A 21,106-nucleotide genomic window follows, 5' to 3' on the forward strand; every position below is an offset into this window, starting at 1 on the left:
ATTTTACAGTAAACACCCATATACCTACTACTAGATTATACTACAATTCACTCTTGAACAATGCGGGGGATTAGAGGTACCAATCACCCATGCAGTCAGAAATCTGCATAAATTTTGACTCATCAAAAACTTAACTACTAATAGTTAAGTTTTTGACTCATCAAAAACTTAACTACCGTTGACCAGAAGCCTTACCAATAACATAAACTGTTGATTTCTTTCAATAAAGTAAGCTAAAGAAAATGTTATGAAGAAAATCATAGGGAAAAGAAAATACATTTATAGTAGTATGCTAAAAAAATCTGCATATGTGAACCTTCACAGTTCAAAGGTCAAATGTTTTAGATTCTACTATACTTGTTTTAACACATTCTTTTGTTCATTTTTCAATCCATCTTATTTTTTGATGTATTTTAATTTTTAATTTTTTTATTTTTTCAGTATATGAAATTTATTGTCAAATTGGTTTCCATACAACACCCAGTGCTCATCCCAAAAGGTGCCCTCCTCAATACCCATCACCCACCCTCCCCTCCCTCCCACCCCCCCATCAACCCTCAGTTTGTTCTCAGTTTTTAACAGTCTCTTATGCTTTGGCTCTCTCCCACTCTAACCTCTTTTTTTTTTTTTTCCTTCCCCTCCCCCATGGGTTTCTGTTAAGTTTCTCAGGATCCATATAAGAGTGGAAACATATGGTATCTGTCTTTCTCTGTATGGCTTATTTCACTTAGCATCACACTCTCCAGTTCCATCCACGTTGCTACAAAGGGCCATATTTCATTCTTTCTCATTGCCACGTAGTACTCCATTGTGTATATAAACCACAATTTCTTTATCCATTCATCAGTTGATGGACATTTAGGCTCTTTCCAAAATTTAGCTATTGTTGAGAGTGCTGCTATAAACATTGGGGTACAAGTGCCCCTATGCATCAGTACTCCTGTATCCCTTGGGTCAATTCCTAGCAGCGCTATTGCTGGGTCATAGGGTAGGTCTACTTTTAATTTTCTGAGGAACCTCCACACTGTTTTCCAGAGTGGCTGCACCAGTTTGCATTCCCACCAACAGTGCAAGAGGGTTCCCGTTTCTCCACATCCTCTCCAGCATCTATAGTCTCCTGATTTGTTCATTTTGCCCACTCTGACTGGCATGAGGTGATATCTGAGTGTGGTTTTGATTTGTATTTCCCTGATGAGGAGAGACGTTGAGCATCTTTTCATGTGCCTGTTGGCCATCCGGATGTCTTCTTTAGAGAAGTGTCTATTCATGTTTTCTGCCCATTTATTCACTGGGTTATTTGTTTTTCGGGTGTGGAGTTTGATGAGCTCTTTATAGATTTTGGATACTAGCCCTTTGTCCGATATGTCATTTGCAAATATCTTTTCCCATTCCATTGGTTGCCTTTTAGTTTTGTTTGTTGTTTCCTTTGCTGTGCAGAAGCTTTTTATCTTCATAAGGTCCCAGTAATTCATTTTTGCTTTTAATTCCCTTGCCTTTGGGGATGTGTCGAGTAAGAGATTGCTACGGCTGAGGTCAGAGAGGTCTTTTCCTGCTTTCTCCTCTAGGGTTTTGATGGTTTCCTGTCTCACATTCAGGTCCTTTATCCATTTTGAGTTTATTTTTGTGAATGGTGTCAGAAAGTGGTCTTTCTGACAGGTTTCAACCTTCTGCATGTTGCTGTCCAGTTCTCCCAGCACCATTTGTTAAAGAGACTCTCTTTTTTCCATTGAATGTTCTTTCCTGATTTGTCAAAGATGAGTTGGCCATATGTTTGTGGGTCTAGTTCTGGGGTTTCTATTCTATTCCATTGGTCTATGTGTCTGTTTTTGTGCCAATACCATGCTGTCTTGATGATTACAGCTTTGTAGTAGAGGCTAAAGTCTGGGATTGTGATGCCTCCTGCTTTGGTCTTCTTCAAAATTACTTTGGCTATTCGGGGCATTTTGTGTTTCCATATGAATTTTAGAATTGCTTGTTCTAGCTTTGAGAAGAATGCTGGTGCAATTTTGATTGGGATTGCATTGAATGTGTAGATAGCTTTGGGTAGTATTGACATTTTGACAATATTTATTCTTCCAATCCATGAGCAGGGAATGTCTTTCCATTTCCTTATATCTGCTTCAATTACCTTCATAAGCTTTCTATAGTTTTCAGCATACAGATCTTTTACATCTTTGGTTAGATTTATTCCTAGGTATTTTATGCTTCTTGGTGCAATTGTGAATGGGATCAGTTTCTTTATTTGTCTTTCTGTTGCTTCATTGTTAGTGTATAAGAATGCAACTGATTTCTGTACATTGATTTTGTATCCTGCAACTTTGCTAAATTCATGTATCAGTTCTAGCAGACTTTTTGTGGAGTCTATCGGATTTTCCATGTATAATATCATGTCATCTGCAAAAAGCGAAAGCTTGACTTCATCTTTACCAATTTGGATGCCTTTGATTTCCTTTTGTTGTCTGATTGCTGACACTAGAACTTCCAACACTATGTTAAACAACAGCGGTGAGAGTGGGCATCCCTGTCGTGTTCCTGATCTCAGGGGAAAAGCTCTCAATTTTTCCCCATTGAGGATGATGTTAGCTGTGGGCTTTTCATAAATGGCTTTTATGATGTTTAAGTATGTTCCTTCTATCCCGACTTGCTCAAGGGTTTTTATTAAGAAAGGGTGCTGGATTTTGTCAAAGGCCTTTTCTGCATCGATTGACAGGATCCTATGGTTCTTATCTTTTCTTTTATTAATGTGATGTATCACGTTGATTGATTTGCGAATGTTGAACCAGCCCTGCATCCCAGGAATGAATCCCACTTGATCACGGTGAATAATTCTTTTTATATGCTGTTGAATTCGATTTGCTAGTGTCTTATTGAGAATTTTTGCATCCATATTCATCAGGGATATTGGCCTGTAGTTCTCTTTTTTTACTGGGTCTCTGCCTGGTTTAGGAATCAAAGTAATGCTGGCTTCATAGAATGAGTCTGGAAGTTTTCCTTCCCTTTCTATTTCTTGGAATAGCTTGAGAAGGATAGGTGTCAGCGCAGAGCCCAACGAGGGGCTCAAACTCATAAACCTGCATCAAAATCAAGAATCGGATGCTTAACCGATTGAACCACCTAGGTGCCCCCTTTTCCATTTAATATTATTATTTACACAGTTGGATTTGCATGTGCCATTTTACTTTTACTTTTTGTTTTCTATATGTCTCATGCCTTTTCTGTCCCTTTATATCTCTTTTACTGCTTCCTTTTGCATTAAGCGTATATTTTTTAATGTAGTATCTTAATTTCTTTAATGATTTTTCAACATATTTTTTAAAGTTATTTTTTAGTGATTTCTCTATGGTTTACCATTTACATCTTAACTTACCAGAGGCAGCTGGGATTTATACTAGCTAGTTCCAATGAAATATAGAAATCTTGCTCCTACATAGCTCTATTCCCTCTTTCCTCCCTTTGTGGTATTTTGTTATATATCACATCAATTAATGTTATACATTCAAAAATACATTGGTACAATTATTACTTTACCATCTGTAGTCATTTCCTTATCCCAGTATAGCTTTGCTCCTACCCACCTCCTTTGTGCTATTATTGGCAAATATATTTCACATATATTAATTTCTCTGTTATAGGCACAATGATCCATTACATTACTTTACACAATTGCTTTTTAAACCAATTAAGAGGAAGAGAAGAAATTTTAATTTATACTATTTTCTATATTTTCATTTTTTTGTTTTTAATTGAATTATAGTTGACATACAATATTTGTTTCAGGTGTACAACATAATGAGTTGACAATTACATTATGAAATGCTCACCATAAGTATATTTACCTTTTGTCACCATACAAAGTTATTGCAATAATTTTCCTTATGCTGTACTTAGTCCAGACTTATTTCTTTTATAACTGGAAGTTTGTACTCCTTAATCCTCTTCCCTTATTTTTCCTATCAACCCACCCACTCCCCTCCTCTGGCAGTCACCAGTTTGTTTTCTGTATTTATGAGTCTGTTTCTATTTTTTTGTTTGCTCATTTGTTATGTGTGTTAGTGTTTTAGATTCCACATATAAGTGAAATCAAATCATTTGTCTTTGTCTGACTTATTTCAGCATAATACCCTCTAGATCCATCTATGTTGTCACAAATGTTAAGATTTCATTCTTTTTTTTATGACTAATATTCTATTGTGTGTATATATATATATATATATATATATACATATATGTATAAACATCTTTTTCCATTCATATATTGGTGGACACTTAAGTTGACTATTGTAAATAATGCTGCAGTAAATATAGGGGTGCATATATTTTCTTGAATTAGTGTTTTCATTTTCTTTAATACCCAGTAGTGGAATTACTGGATATTATGGTATTTCTATTTTTAATTTCTGAGGAACCTCCATACTGTTTTTATTTATACTGCCTTTTATAATTTTGTAACTACTTTTTTTGGTGCTCTTTGTTTTTTGTGTGTGAGTATTTGAATTACTGTCTGGAGTTATTTGCTTTTAGCCTAAAGAACTTCCTTTAGTAATTCTTGAAAGGCAGGTGTGCTAGCACAATTTTTTTGTTTTTGTTTGAGTATTTCACCTTATTTCCCCAATCTTATTTTCATAAGGTTGTTTTGCTGGATATAGGATTCTTAGTTGAAAGTTTTTTTTCTTTCAGCACTTTGAATATGTTTTCTCATTGCCTTTAGCCTTTATTTAGTTTTTGGTGAGAAGTCAACTATTAACCTTACTGGTATATACTTGTAAGCAAGAGTTGTTATTCCTTTGTTGCTTTCAGGGTTTATTCCTTGTCTTTGACTTTCAGCATTGTTACTGTAATATATCTGCTTGTAGAGCTCTTTGCATTTATCTTATTTGGAATTTTTGGAGCTTCCTGGATGTGTAGGTTACAGTTTTTGAATACATTTGGGAAGCTTTTAGCTCTTATTTCTTTGTATATTTTTTCTGCTTCTTTTCATTCTCTTCTTCTGGTATTCCCATTATGCATGTGTTTGGTGTGCTCCATGGTGTTGCGCATTTCTCTGAGGCTCTCTTCATTTCTCTCTGTTCTTTGGCTTGTATAATCTCCATTTCTTAGTTAGCTTATTCTTTCTTCTGCCAGTTCAAATCTACTGTTGAGCCCATAATAAAGTTATTTCCACTCCAGAGTTTCTATTTGGTTCATTTCTATAATTTCTGAGTTATGTCCCTGCTCTAGGGGCTGAATATCTCTTTATTGGTATTCTTTCTTTGATATGACATTATCATACTGATGAAGGAGTGTGGGCCAAGCTGAGGGCAAAATACAGGCTAACAGCACGCTTCTTTCCCACCCACCCCTCCCCACCCCAGGTGGGATATGTGTGACATAATATGTAATATGTGGCTTAATGATGTGTGATATGTGGCTTATGGCCCCCTGATATATATCTGAAGGGTCTCATGACTGAGGTTTTATTAAATGGTAATAAATGGTTGCCTAGCAACATCTAGCCCCTCTAGCAAGGTCCTGGAAACCTTGCTCCCAAAATACCTTAGAGACTTACTCTATCCCTGACCCCCTCCCAACCTGAGGGTATATAATGAGTTACCCATCATGACCCCTGTGCCGCTCTTCTGCCCACGGGTCCTGTTCCCATGCTTTAATAAAATCACGTTTTTGCACCAAAAATGTCTTCAAGAATTCTTTCTTGGCCATTGGCTCCGGACCACTGCATGCATCACCCCCAAACTTCATCAGTACCTTTCTTCTTTGATCCTGCTTTTCTTTAGCTCTGGGAAAATATTTATAATGGCTACTTTGAATTTTTTTCTGATAAATCTGACATCAAGTTGCTCTCACAGGCAGTTTTTATTGCCTATTTTTCCAGTGTATGAGTCATACCTTCCTGTTTCCTTGCATACTTCCTTGTTTTTTCTTTGGAAACTGGGCATTTATTACAAGTACCAACTCTGGGTGCTTATTTTTCCTCCCTCGTCCTCCTCACTTTGTTATTATTATTTGCTTGTTTATTTGTTTAGTGACTGGCTGGATTATTTTAGTAAAGTTTACTCCCCCCCTCTTAAATTTCTGATGTTTTTATCCTAGTATTATGGTAATTTGGCTACAGCTCTCTTTGTCTTATTTCCTGACCACACCCAGCTGTTAAACTTCAACAGTTCACTGCCTGATTGCTCTATTATTTTCAATGCTGTCCTGAGACATAAATTTCTCTATAAATGGATCCAATCAACTTCTGGGTCCTTTGAAGCAATATTTTATGAGGTCAGTGTTATTATCTGTTCTCACCCAAGGAGGGCTTCCCTCAACTGTCTTTATCTTTGGTTCTCTCTGGCAAACTAGCCAATTTACAATTTAGCCCATATCTTGAATCTCCTCACAATTGCCTAACACTAAAACCCCCAGGTTTTTGAGAGCACAGCTTGGCTTACATTTCTCCATGTTTTTGGCACATGAAATCACTTCCTTTGGGAAGAGATTTAAGCTATGTGTTTCATGGACTGCCCCCCCCCCCCCCCCCCTTCAATTAGAAAGCCAGGGCTTTGGGGAAGAGGAAGAACAGTGGCAAACTGAGTCACATCTCTGCTCTTAGGGGCTGAACTCTAGGTAGAGGAGGGGGTAGTAGCCCGAGGTCCTCTGGCTTATCTCTCTGGTCCCAACTACCACTTCTGAGGTGAGGGTGATTAGGTCCCTAGTATTCGCAGCACTCCAGCCCAAGGTAGATCCTCTATTCCATGAGTGGACTGGATGGGAGAAAAGATCCTCCATCTCTCAACCACACCTACCCAGGATTTAGCTTTAGCGTCAGGTACTAGGGCCTGGTGAGAATTGCTGACATTCTGCTCCACCCCCTGGAATTATGGGGAGAGGAGAACCTGTGTTCTTGATTGCAGCAGAGTGGGGTCTCTGCTGAGTAGAGAGGGTGAAGCGGTCCTGGTTGAAATACTACAGATTCTCACTCGCCTTTCTTATCACATTTTCATGGATTTTCTTGAATAGATATTTTTTTCATTTGCTGTTTTTCTCTTAGGACTATTTCCAAGGGTTTAAGTGATTATTTGTTGTTCGCTTGTTTTAAAATAATTTTCATCAGTATCACTGGGGAGTGGGTCATCTGAGCTCCTCATGCTATCAGGCCAGTAGTTAATCTCTTGGTGCTGTTATTCTTGCAACTTTCCTGTAAGCTTAAATTGATTTCAAGAAAAGTTAAGAAATAAAAAAAAGACACAGAAGAAAGTGGTTTTTAGGAATAAACATTAAAATATAAAGTGCTTTTGCACTTGCGATTATTCATTCCCATGCATTGGTATCCAAACACTAGCAGTGTTTGCTTGCTCTTAATGACAACTAGAACTACCTTAAACAAACACCCTGGGTTCATAGCATATCCAGATATTGAGGAAGAAGACAATTTTACTTTACCTTTCAACGTTCTTTTGTCTGGTCTAAGAATTAAATTGGCATATGACAGATTAACAGACTACAAAATTTAACTACCTACCTATCAGGCAGTCAGGCAAGTGAGGCTTCTGTGTCATTCAGAGATAAGGAGAAGGGAGGGGTCAGGGGCCTGGGACCTCAAAGGGAAGGAAGACAATTCACAGGAAGATGAAAGAGAGTAAATGTTCGGTAAACAAATGTTTGCTGGGCCAGACGGAAACAATGGGACAGAGAGAGGAATTTTAACAGACTTTGCTAAATTCTTCCCTGCCTAAAACACCTAGTTCATATTATACTATAGTTAACTATGTTGATAGGTCCCTTCCTAGAGCACATCCAAATTCGTCTACACAGTTAGAGGGAGGGTCAAAGGTTCTTTCCGAGTTTGTTTCTTGAAAATAATCACCAGAACAATCCACATGCCAAAGACACATTTTGGGGTGATATTTTTTTTTCTCCCCTGCTCAGTAATAGAGGGTAGTAACAGCTGGTTGACTGTGGCACAGGAGTGTTTTAATTCAAAAGGACTCAGGGACTGGTGAGTGGGGGGGCGGAGGGGGGTCTCTGGGTTTAACACAGTGAACGTCAGGCCATCAAGCTTTCTTAGCGGCTTTTCCTGGGTGAGCAAGGCCAATGGAGGCGTGACTGGGCAGGAAGGCGCCACGTCCGCTTCCAGGCTTAGGCTTTCAGTTTCCTTTCTCCATCTTGCCTACGATTTTCTGCGTCAGTGTCAGCGAAGCCTGACAGGGCAGCCTAAGAAGAGCCCCGCGGTGTGCAGGACGGTAAGTGCCCAGGGCTTGCTCTCCCCGCTCCCCACCCTCCCCAGGTCCAAGACTCGAGGCTGGTGGGGGCAGGGGGGGGCCTCCCCAGCCGCCCCTCCCGCCCCTCCCGCCCCTTGCAGCTACTCGCGGACTAGCTCTTCCCGGAACTGGTCTGGGGCGGGAGAAGCCAGGCAGGGGTTACGGGAAGAGGGGGCCTTCTGGCAGGTGACTCAGTCCTGTGGGGTCCTTACCTCCCGTTGGACTGGCAGGCGCCCTCCCGGGGCGGCTGGGGGCGGTGGCAGGGGGCGGTGGCAGCGGGACAAACCGCCTAACAAACCCGCTCCCTCGCCCTCCCCCACCCCACTTCTCAGCAGGGCCGCGGGTGGCTGCCAGGGTCCCGGGTGCTGTCCCCGAGAGCCCCTACCTCCAGCCCACGTAACCCTTGCCTAACACTGAAGCTCCAGAGGACGAGTAAACGTTGCTTAAAATTGAGAGTTGCTCAATTCCTGGGGTAAACTGTTCAAAAGACTTGGCTTTTTTTCTTTCGAAAAGTTGATGAGAAAGAAGACTTTTCCTGCAGCAGTATGTATGTGTCTCCGCCGGAGTAGCTGGTCTGGCAGGAATTTTTACTTTCTCCCCATAGCCTGGTGAAGTAGGTCAGGACTGTTGTTTTTCACAGCAGTGCAATATGTATTTTGGCAAATTGCAAGGAAACTTTGCGAAAGTTTGGAATGATTGGTAAGATTTTGGTAAAGCCTTAGCTTAAACTTGTTCTCCGCTCCCCGCCTCCCCCCAAAGAACTGGGAGACGTTGAGTTCAAGGTGTTATTTCTTGACTGTGTCCTGATTGGGACAGAAGGACATGTTCTTTCTAAACATTAACAGTGGAATGCAATAGAACAGAGGCCACTGAAGTACGTTTTTGGTTCAAGGGAACAGGAAATGAGTAAGGGCGTAGGTTAGTAAGGACGCTAAATTGCCTCGAATTATTTTCATTTGTTGACACTTGAAATTTTTTACGCAATGAGACTGTAGTGCCAATAGAGAGAATATGTCAAGCATTTGGACACCGACAGACCTGGGTAATCTAAAATTTAAACTGGGCTCTGGTGGGCTTGACCTACTTTAGTTAAGATATTTCAGATAAGAGGAACAGAATTTTTGGTATTTTCCCTCTGGTGGTGCCCCTAAATAATCTTACGATAAAGTTCATTAGGAAAAAACTTGGCTTAACTCCAAAATTGAAAAGAAAAGACTCAAATTTGGAAAGGAATTTTGAATGTTTGCCATACAGAAGTTTTCCCTTTTCATGTTACCTTGTGTTTTACTTACAGCTTCTGGGATGAAGGTCCTGATTAAAATGGCCTTTTCTAACGACTTTATGTTTTAGATTTCTGTTTGTTACTGACCTTGGTACTTCTCTTTAACACTATATTACTTACTAGCTTGCACCTGCTTTAAGAAGGAGACTGAATCCGCCTGCAGGTGTGAAGTGCACCTTGCCCTCCTGGAAATGGGCGTGGGTGGGTGGGAGTGTAGTAAAGGGCAGTTTTTTCAGGGTAGCAGGGGGCCTAGCGCAAATTGAAACGGAAGCAGGTTTCGTCTCTGGGGCGCCCGCGAGTCAGACCTTCACTCTCAGTGGGGAGGTGGGGCGCAGCCGCAGCACCCACCCACTGGGTCTCCCCCAGCAGCACGTTAATTCCCCGGAGCGCCACGTGGGCCCTTTGCTTACACAACGGAGAGTTTCGGGACAGCAGCGCATGTGCTCTCGTGGAGTTTCTTAGGTGTGGGGGGCTGAGGGTTCTCGAGCCTTAAGTCTCTTGTGGGCGGCCTGGAAGAGGCGCACAGGGGCTCAGCTGGAAGAGGCTCGCGGAAAGCCCAATGGGGAGTGCACCTGTTGATGCGTGCAACGCTCTCCTCCAGTTCCCGGAGTACTCCCGACGCGGTTTCCCCTAACGGCAGGTCCCGCACTGGTGGGTCCCCTTCCCGCCTGAGATCCAGCGGGAAGAGCCGGCCTACCCGGGCGTGAGTAGAATTAAGAATCCTGTCCGTCTCTCCTCTCTCGACCTGCGCCCCCTTGCGGGAGTCGCCCTGGGCTCCGGGGCTGTAACTGTCCCGGATCCTGGCAGAAAAGGATTGAGCCCCTCTTGGCCCTTCCGGCCGGTTCTGGAGCCTCCTGGGGATTCATCTTACAGCAGTAGAAGTCACGAGGCGTGTCACTTTTTTAAATCTGAGGAACGGACTCCGTTTGGTTATTTCTTCTTTTGTAGGGCCGCAAAAGTTAATTAAAGTCGTGTTTTTGGACTCAACTGACTCCTTTCCTTTGATTCAGTGTAATCCTACAAACATTTATTGAGCTCCTATGGGCCAGGCTGAGTTCTGGGTGCTGGGGACATAGAGACGGAACTGAACTTGGTTCCTTCCCCCAGAAGCTCTCAGAGTGGTTGGGGGAGACGGAGCAGTTATCCACACGGGTAACTTGGGCTTAAGGGGCCTGGAGGGGGGCCACTGACAGGGGAGGAATGGGAGGAAGATGGTGGGGCCAGTTGGAGAAGTAATGACAGGTAACAGAGGGCAACATGTACTCAACGCTCATTCCTGTTTTCCGTATTATGCATCATTGAGGTAAGAAACACTATTTCTCCTTTATGTTCAGCTTCTGTCACCTCCTCTCCCAAGACTTCATAACCCACCCACGAATGTTCCCTTCCTCTACATTTTCATACACTCTGTGGCTGTCTTTACACTTACCATGAATTGCACTTAACACTCTGTATCCTAATACTTTTCTTTAAAAACTTTTCAGTTAAGTTGTATTATAATTTTCTGTGTTAAAATTCATGCAGAGTAAATAGAGAAAGCTCTCAGGAGTCTGTTCCCTAAGATAACCAAAGGTTGCAGTTTAGTGTCTTTTTCAGACATTTACACACTCAAATACAGCCTTTTAAGTGTTTTTAAATATATAATTTTTTGCTCTTTTGTTTTCTTATTTTGTATGATGCTGTTCAACTGCATTTCAGAACTGTTTTTTTTTTTTTTTTCTTTTCTATTAACATCTCTGTTTTTCTCAGATGTAATTTCACTCTCCTCTGGCATCAGTGTTTCTAATGATTTTTTCCCCCCTAATGACCACCTTTCTTGTTTCTGAGAATATGTGTATCCACAATTTACATTTAATTCATCTGCTTGCTCATATGCCCCCAGTGTTTTTTCTCCCTCAATTCTGGGTTTAGAGAAGTAATTTCTTCTTTGACTCCATGTACATTTGAATGAATGAATGATGAATATGTATATATTTTAATATTTTCTTTCCAGATAAAACTGCTTTTTTCTCTGATGGTCTCTGCTTTTAGCCATATTGTCTTTATTTGGCCATTTAAGTTTTTGTGCAAAACAAACAGCTTTCTCATTGTTTTTTTCTTATTCTATATATTGGGTTGTCATCTTTGGTGATTCAGTACTTGTGAAAGATGTGATATAATGTTCATGTATATATTCAAGATGGTTTGTGTCTTCTACATGGAACCTTTCTACTGGAGAAATTAACCCATTTTATTTACATTAATATCTATATGCTTCAGTTTTTCAATATAATTGAAAAATCCTCTTGTAGTTCCGTGCTCCAAGGTTTAAAATGTTCCCCAGGGTAATGGTTTCCTTTTATCATCTGATAAGCTTTCTTATCTACTTGTCAAGTTCTTGAGTTGTTGTTTTTGTTGTTTTTTTTTAAACTTCTTTCAGATCTTCACTTTAGCTTACTATATTTTGTTTGTTTGGTTTTGGTTTTGGACTTGAAACTTTCAAAAAGTATAGTTTTTAAAATCAGTGATATTTGTTTTAAAGAATAAACACATGAAAATCTTGCGTGGATACTATCTGGTGAATGAATCAAATTCCTTGCAAGAATTGAATAAAATAAATAATAAGTTAATTATTCCCTACATTCAGCATTTACTGAGCACCTGCATTTACTGAGTCTATCTTTTTCACCTGGGTTGTCAACAGGAATGCCACGGAAAGTAGAAAGAGGAACCAGGTAGGAAATAAGAAGCTGGAAACAGGTACCAGAGATAATGATGGGGCTGAAGCAAATGAGGAATTTTAGTTTTCTTCTTCACTTTTCTTCATTTTCCAGATTTTCCTATAGCATCCAAGTAGTGCTTTTTATAATTAAAAGAAAGAATGCTATAAAAATAAGTTTAAGAGCTTTGTATCTCCTGTATTATGCACAACTTGTGATTTTGAACACGACTGTTTCCTGATGGGCTAACCTTGTCCCTTTAGCTACTAAGAATCTGTTGTATAAACTGAGAAAATATACCTATTAGGTTGAATTTGTTTAAGTTTATTTATTTATTTTGAGACAGAGAGTGCAAGCAAGGGAGGAGCAGAGAGAGGGAGCGAAAGAGAGAATCCCAATGTGGGGCTCAAGCTCCCAGACCATAAGATGGGTTCTTGGAGCGCCTAGGTGGCTCAGTTGGTTAAGCATCTGACTTCAGCTCAGGTCAGGATCTCATGGTGTGTGAGTTCGAGCCCTGCATCAGAGTCTGTGCTGACAGCTCGGAGCCTGGAACCTTCTTTGGATTCTCTGTCTCTCTCTCTCTCTCTCTTTCTCTCTGCCCCTCCCCAGTTTGTGTGCTCTCTCTCTCTCTCTCAAAAATACATAAATTAAAAAAAAAAAAAAGATTTGGACTCTCGACCAACTGAGGCACCCCAGGCACCCCTAGGTTGAATTTTTAATTCAAGCTAGTCTTGTATAGATGGGCCTCAGAGAATATTTGCTAAACATTTTATTTTACTGTAGCATAACTGATACCTTGGTTGTTTCTTGACCCCCTTTTGAGTCCTTTGATGAAAACCTTGAGAAGAGGGAATGTGTATCTTCCTGATAGCAGTTGTATGGTGATAAAGAAGACACCAAACAGCCATATGATAGTGTGAGGCATTTACTACATTCATCAATTTACTCTGAGGCTTCAATTTCCTCAACAACAGCAACAGCAACAAAAACCAACAGGCAAAACTGAGTTTAAGCAGGATTCCAAATTTTAATGATTCAGCAAAGTCTGAGTTCAGAGACCAGATCTTAGTTCCAAGTAGTGCAAAGAAGGGCTGTGACCTAGCCTTAATTCTTTGTACGTATCTGAGCCATACAAGGTATTAGTAATTTTTTAAAAGTTTATTTATTTTGAGAGAGACAGAGACAGTGTAAGTGGGGGAGGGGCAGAGAGAGAGAGAGAGGAGAGAGAGAGAATCCCAAGCAGGCTCCGTGCTGTCAGTGCAGAGCCCGACGTGGGGCTCCAACCCATGAAGCCATGAGACCAAGAGTTGGACATTTAGCTGACTGAGGCACCCAGGTGCCCCAAAGTATTAGTAATTTTGTTGATGTCCTATTTGAGGAAAGAATTCTTTAAATTTAGGCATCTTTGAGTCCATCCTTTGAGAATTATACCACACACAGAGGACCTGCCTAGAGACTTGGCAAAAATGAAAATCCTGACACATAAATCTTAGGGTTTTAGAAATTGTGATAAATGCAAAAGGTAAAATTTTAGCTAAAGGTACAGGGAGATGTACCTTTTGTTAACACATCTTGGCTAGAGATGTTGTATTCCGCCTGTTTAAGGTGAGGTCCTGCCAGGTCCTAGGAAGCCCTGCATAGGGGCTCACCCAGCCTCTTACAAATCACATTTGAGCCACTGTTACTTAACCAATAGCATTGTTACCCCTTATATTTGCAAAAGCTACCTTTCACAATCTGTTTCCTGGATCTAACAGCCAGGTTCCAAGTATGATATCTGCTCCAACACCAGCTCCCATCTTGCTTCATTGTACATTGTGAAAGGATGAGTAAGCTTTACACATGTTCAGGCCTGCTGGAGCTGTGTAATGATGACCAGTCTGTTTTTGGCAGGCCTGGCCAGGGCTCACCACAGCCTAATGAAGGTGAATGAGAACCTACCAATCCTCAAGGACCTCACCACATATGACAGGTACCCAACTAGAATAAGATAAATGCCAGACGAAAGTAAAAACAGTGCTACGATGGGGCGCCTGGGTGGCTCAGTCAGTTAAGCGCCTGACTTCGGTTCAGGTCATGATCTCACAGTTAGTGAGTTCTGGCCCTGCGTCAGGCTCTGTGCTGACCGCTCAGAGCCTGGAGCCTGCTTTGGATTCTGTGTCTCCTTCCCTCCCTGTTCCTCTCCTGCTTGTGCTCTCTCTCTCAAAAATAAAGACAATAAATAAATAAATAAATAAATAAATAAATAAATAAATAAAAAAAACAAACAGTGCTACTAAGCAGCAGGAGATGACTTGATTTGGGGATCAAGACAAGCTTATGGAAGTGAAGTCTTGAAAGGTGGGGTAGAATTTCAATAGGTAGAGACTGGGAAGAGGGGAGGAGCTTTCCAAATGGAGGCAAATGCTTGAGCAAAGAGGTTGGGACAGAAAAGCACTGGCCAGAGAACATGGAGATATCTATTTGCAGTGAGTTTAATTACAGGTTGGGCAGAACTATTAGGTATTCTTGGGGAGATACTCTTAGGTGCTTGGGCTATGTAGGAGAAGTTTGATCTTGTGGAAATTTAACTTTGGTTAAGATGGAGTGGGCCATTGCAGTAAAAGGATTTGCTTTTATTGCCCCTGGTGATTCTGTTTATGTTTTTGTGTCTGATTAGATGATTTATAATCTCCTTCTATCTAGATCCTTTCTTATTCTGTGGTTCTTTAATTCCCTCATTTTCTGCAGCTTCTATGCAACTGTTATAAAACAGGGAGGTGATTGGTGGTAATGTTATGTTGGCATTTGTGGGAGCTTCCCTGAGAGTCATGGGCCTGAACTTCATTAAAGAACTTCATAAAAATATCTTCTAGGGGAGCACCTGGCTGGCTCAGTCTGTCGAATATGCAACTTTTGATCTTAGGATTGTGGGTTCAAGCCCCATGTTGGGTGTGGAGCCTACTTAAAAAAAGAAAAAAAAGTTTTTAACATGAAATTTATTGTCAGATTGGTTTCCATACAACACCCAGTGCTCACACCAAGAGGTGCCCTCCTCAATGCCCATGACCCACCCTCCCCTCCCTCCCACCCCCCATCAACCCTCAGTTTATTCTCAGTTTTTAAGAGTCTCTTATGGTTTGGCTCTCTCCCTTTCTAAGAAAAAATGTTTTAAAAAAATCTTCTAATTTTATGTCTTTTTATAATTGAGATTATCTATTGTTTGTGGGAAATTTGCTATAATTGAAGCACATGGCTTGTGAAGCCAAATCATGTTTTAATATATAATTTTAGCTACTAATGCATAATAGTGGTCAGTAACATCTCAACTTGGAGTGTTTATGGCTCAGCTTCAGTATATGGTCATCTAGACTATGTTTGAGTATGTATCTGTAGCATTCCAGAAATCAGGAACCACATAATGATCTGTTATTTATAGACCTCATTTTAAATATCTCTGTGTGGGGGAGGGGAGGTTGTGCAAAATGGCATTTCATGTGCTCTCTGAGGTTTAAAATGCCTCAGGTGGAGGAGGAAAGAGGGTTCATTATATTAGCTGCTTGAATTGTTACACAAACTTCCCACCTCTACAGATTCTGTACACAAACGGGAGGAAGGGGGGTTCTGTTAGGTTCTAGAACTCCCATTAGATGGCTACTTCTCTTTTGCCCAGGATCATGTAACCCCTTCTCCTTGATCCTTTCAGAATCCTCTGGGTGACTCTCTCGGGGACTTTATGTTCATATCTCAGTGGGGATTTCCAGACACATGAAAGTTCCAGCTTTGCATGCTGCTTTCTGCAGCTGGCAAAGCTGGCTTTTCTCCATCACTGTTCAGTTTTGTGGTGTTTCAGGGAAATTACATTTGCTTTCATACTGTGACCATGTCTGTTTGTTTTCATGCCATGCTATGACCTTGCTTCAGATACAGAAGCACTACAAAGAATGGAATATTCAGTATGTCTTTGGACAGGTCGAGGTATAATGGGAACCAGTTATGCTGGTGGCTGTGCTGCTGATTACAGAGAATGTTATGTGCTTTAGATACCAGATAGTTTGGAGGCAAAACTGACATCCTGTGAGAAAGATTGAGAAGCCTGACTTAAGTTAACCACACTTTACTGTCGCCTATTGGGACTAATGCTGGATACCAAGGAGGTATGTTCATAGTACTGTGATAATACAAAAAAGTTACTGGCTAAGTCTGTGTGTGCTTTTCCCAGGAAAGCTTTACACAGTAGGAGATGCTTCAGCTGGCCCTGAAAACTGAGAAGGGTTTTGTTTTGTTTTGTTTTTGCTAGACATGTAAGTAGAAGAGGTAGTCCAAGCAAAGGCATAGAGGCATGGGAAAGAACTCTGTGTTGAAGTTAGGTTGAAGCCAAATGTGCGAAGTCTGTGTTAATAAGAGATGAAGGCAGATGCTGGACTACAAGGAGCCTTGAATGCAAAGAAAATTGGAACCTGCAATGGGAGATGAGGAATCATTGGAAGGTTTAAAACAGGAAAATGACTTAGTTCAAGCATGAATGTTATAAAGTTCATTCTGAAAGGAGATCAATTTGGAGGGGTTGAGACCATAGGCAGGGAGAACAGAAAGACCAGGGGAAAAGTCTGGGTGAGAGATAGTTGCTAAAAGATAGTTGCTAGGAGAAGTTGCTGAAAGAGGGTACTGAGGAGTCAGAGAAGGTTAGGGAGGTATTGCATAAGCTATAGTGGTCTGAGGTGAGCCAAAGAAGACTTTCCAGGAGGGATTAATCGGCAGCATCAGACGGAGTAGTGTGCCCAGGTAAAAGAGGGCTTCCAAGTGACTTTGGATGTAGCTACTAGGACGTCACCAAGTTCCCTGCTTAATGGGAAGTAGACCACTGTCAGCAGGACTGGAATACTAGAGTGAGCCAAGTAAGACACTTACTTCAGGCACAACGTTTAAGAGGGTGCTCACAAACTCAGCAATCAAGATAAATAATCTTGAGGCGCCTGTGTGGCTCAGTCAGTTAAGCGTCCGACTTCAGCTCAGGTCATGATCTCACGGTCCGTGAGTTCAAGCCCCGCACCGGGCTCTGTGCTGACAGCTCAGAGCCTGGAGCCTCTTTCGGATTCTGTGTCTCCCTCTCTCTCTGACCCTCCCCCGTTCATGCTCTGTCTCTCTCTGTCTCAAAAATAAATAAATGTTAAAAAAATTAAAAAAAAGATAAATCTTGAAGTGTAATATTTTGAAAAAAATTGACATTAATGCAAAAAAGTCACAATGAACAAAATATCAGAATTTAAAATAGAGACAGCGTCAGTATTACTGATTTTTCTTTTGCCTCAGGTTCCAGTATGGCTTGGCACAGAGTGTCATTATGTAAGGGATATGGTGGGAGGGAGGATGCAGATAAGGGGCATACTAAGGAGTGAATTGAAGTTGTGGGAGTTGAAGCACTGAGTGCAGACTCTTCCTTCATAAGGTTCCATTAATGTGAAGGGAAATAAAGTGAAAGGGTGGTTGGCCTTGGGATCTCAGGCTTAAGGTCTTTTTTGTTTTATTTCTTTTTTTAATATTGGAGAGACTTGAACATGTTTATAAGCTGGAGGTAGAGAGAGGTTGATGAAAGAGTGTTTGTAGGGGCTCACAGAGACAGAGGGCATGGGGGGTACGGGGTGGATGGCCCTGGCAAGGTGAAGGGCAGCAGGTGATGGCCCCACAATGGGAAGGTGGAAGGTTGTGGAAACTTATTCCTGATAAATGGCAAGGTCAACTGATGAGGGATGGCACTAGTAGGTGGTGAAAGTTAGAGCTGTTAGGCAGCTGTGGAGATGGAGCTGACCAAGGTCCTGTAAAAGTAGTTGCTGAGTGACAGTAAGGACCAGGTCAGGTTGAAAGCCACAAGGGTTTGGTGTGATCTTTCCCTCTCTCCTTGGCATGACTTGCTACTCTAAATGTATGAGTGGAGGAGGCTTACCATCCAAAGATGGGATGCTGGGGTGGCCAACTATCCTGGTTTTCCCAGGACTGAGGAGTTTCCTGATGATACAGACAGGACTTTTAGTGCTAAAACTGGAAAGTTCTGGCAAATCAGGACGAGTCATATACCGAAGAGCTGGTGGTCAGGAGGCAAAAGGGCAAGATAATTGCAGGTATTGGTCAGAGAGAGTTAGCATGTGCTCTAGGATCAGTCCAGGGAGAAAAGGAAGTGAGGCCATTACCTGGTAGCAACTTGTGAAGACTCCAGTTATTCACTGATTCATTCAGCAAATACTAAATGAGTGCCTACTATGAGTCAGGCACTGGGGTCCTTGCCCAGGATTTAACCACAAAGAAGATAAAAATGTCCTCATAGATTATCCTTCTGTGGTGGCTAAGGTCAGTTGGTGCTCAGGACCCATTCCCATCTCTGCCTAGAGGATGGAACATTACAAACTGCATTTCCTAGACTCCTTTACAACTGGGATGTAAACTAAGTTCTGCCAACTAGGTGCATTCAGGCAAGATTTGTAAACAGAAGCGAGGTAAAGCCTAACAGCTGGCTGCTCTTGTTAGTTTCTCTGTTGGCAAGCATGGTGGTGGTGAGGTAGGGATTTGGGCAGCAGCAGTTACCATGTCTACTCACCAGATTTAGAGGTGTTGGAAGCAGGTGGTGTGGTCGGCTGCTTTCTGATTTCTGGGTCACTCCCATGCAGGTGAGCCCAGCACTCCCAGGGACAGCCTCCTGATTCCCCACTGCCCTGGCTGAACCAAGATCTTTCTGGGTATAGAGGAGGTTTTTTCAGAAGCCCAGGCGAGAGCCATTTCCTCCAGCCCTTACAACAGTTTTGGAAGCACCTGTATTACATGTATTTCTACTGAAAATACCTGGAGTGTTTTTTGTTTCTAGAACCTGATACCACCCCTTCTATTAGTCAGTGTTGTGGATTTTAACTCTGGTGACATCAGCTTTGTTTAGTTTTTTTAAATGGCAACGGTCCCATGACCTCCATGTGAGAAATGAAACTGGAACCGGTCTTGTTGCTTTGGTTGTGAAGATTGGGGACAGTTTGAAGCACTGTGGAGACTTTGTGTAGGTGTGGAAAAGAAGAATTAAACTAGAATTTGCCAGTAAAGGGAGAAAAAGAAAAGGGGGATTTCTTACAAATTTTAGAAAACATACCCAGATGCCAGTTTTGTCTGGCTAGAGAAGGTGAACTGCTTAAAACAGTAGCGTGAAACCAAACTGACAGAATATTAACCGATCAGGAGGACTGGGTATTTGAAAACAAGAAAGAAAAAGAGTTGGATTTGGATCCCCCCTTTGTCTCTCAGCAGCTGCAAGTGAACATCTAAGGAGGTGAGTGGAGTGCTGAGCTAGGCAGCTCAGGCAGTGGTAGTTGCGGTGGGGGTGGGGGGGGGCTGGCAAGTGGTGAGCACTGTCCTTACATGGAACTTTAAAGAACTCATTCGAACTGCCACCCACTCCCAACCCCCTCTTCTCCATCTTTGAACCATGCTAAATAAAATCTGACCTGTTCTTTTGGAGGATAACTTTGGGATGCCTCCAGGCTTTCTTGTTCTAATATTTATCTATATATACACCACGGAAGCTCTAAAAGCATTTTGAATGCTGTGAGTTGGTTTCTATACAGTATGCTTTGCTTCTCCCTTTCCTCCTCCCCTACACCTGTATTTTCTTTATACAGTGCTTGTGAACTAGTAAAGGCTGGGTGTGGAAGAGAAAAAACTAATTTTTTACTTTGAAAATGTGTAGGGTTTCCCTTTGGCTTATTATAGTTTTCTAATTTTGTTGTACTGTGGTCAGAGAATGTGGTTTGAGGCACATTTATTTTGATATCTGTATACCTATTTCTCTGCTTATAAAGTAAAACGTTACAAATTCAGTCATTTCCCCTGTACATTTTTAGCTAGTCACATTCTGTTCATCCTGTAATGGAAACTACTTTTCTGAATTCAGTATTTATTATTACTATGTATGTTTTAATATTTTCACTACACACACACACATACACACATTGCTAAACAATATATGGTATTATTTTTAACAGTTAGGATCTTAATGTGAATTAATCATATGGTATGTATGCTTTAGCAACTTGCTTTTTGCTTCAGCAAAAATATTTGTTGTGTTGTTTTGTGTTTTGTTTGTGAGATTCATGTAGTTCTGGTTCATTCCTTTTCCAGGCTGTATAGTGTGTATACCTGTCTGAGAGTTTTTAAGGGATATTTACTTAGAAATTAAATTTTCATGTCATAGAGTAATGTATATTTTTTATCTTTACCAAATATTGTCAAATTGTTCTTCAAAGTGGCTGTACTAATTTGTGATTCTTCTAGTAATGTTGGCAATTTTATATTTCTGTGACAATTGGTAACAGATACTAGCATTTAACTGATGGGAAGTAATATCTCATTGTAGCTTAAATTTGCATTTTGCTGACCACTATTATGGCTCAAGCATCTTCTCATATGGTTAGTGGCTATTTGGTTTTTTCTTCTGGGAAGTGCCTATTGCCTATTTTCCCTTTGGGTTGCTTGTCTTATACTTATTGATTTGCAGGATTTCTTTCTTTCTTTCTTTCTTTTTTAATTTTTTTTTCTTTTTTAAAATTTACATCCAAATTAGTTAGCATATAGTGAAACAATGATTTCAGGAGTAGATTCCTTAATGCCCCTTACCCATTTAGCCCATCCTCCCTCCCTCTTTCTTTCTTTCTTTCTTTCTTTCTCTCTTTCTTTCTTTCTTTCTCAAAGATTTTAATTTTAAGTAATCTCTGTACCCATTGTGGGGCTTGAACCAACAACCCCGAGATCAAGAGCCACATGCTCTACTACTGACTGAGGCAGCTAGGTGCCCCTGTGGAAATGCTTTCTATATTCTGGATACTAATTCTTTGTTAATTAAATATGATGCATTTGCCTTCTCTGTGCTTTAT

The 21,106-nt window shown here is 41.0% G+C and overlaps 1 protein-coding gene across 9 annotated transcripts in view; it reads left to right on the forward strand.

Moving 5' to 3' along the window:
• The window catches only part of CFLAR (CASP8 and FADD like apoptosis regulator), a 105,559-nt gene that overhangs the window by 19,416 nt on the left and 65,037 nt on the right, over positions 1-21,106 (forward strand). For 3 of the 9 annotated variants that reach the window (XR_006205648.1, XR_006205647.1, XM_042949685.1), the window contains exon 1: positions 7,972-8,222. The exons of 1 other annotated variant lie outside the window; for it this stretch is intronic. The gene's annotated coding sequence lies outside the window, so the exon portion shown is untranslated. Of the gene's footprint in view, positions 1-7,968; positions 8,223-8,306; positions 10,826-15,397; positions 16,358-17,447; positions 19,507-21,106 lie in introns of those variants that run through there. 5 more of the 9 variants (XM_042949691.1, XM_042949690.1, XM_042949687.1 and 2 more) reach the window with 5 other exon arrangements.

This window comes from Panthera leo, chromosome C1 (assembly GCF_018350215.1).
Source record: "Panthera leo isolate Ple1 chromosome C1, P.leo_Ple1_pat1.1, whole genome shotgun sequence".
Taxonomy (NCBI): domain Eukaryota; kingdom Metazoa; phylum Chordata; class Mammalia; order Carnivora; family Felidae; genus Panthera; species Panthera leo.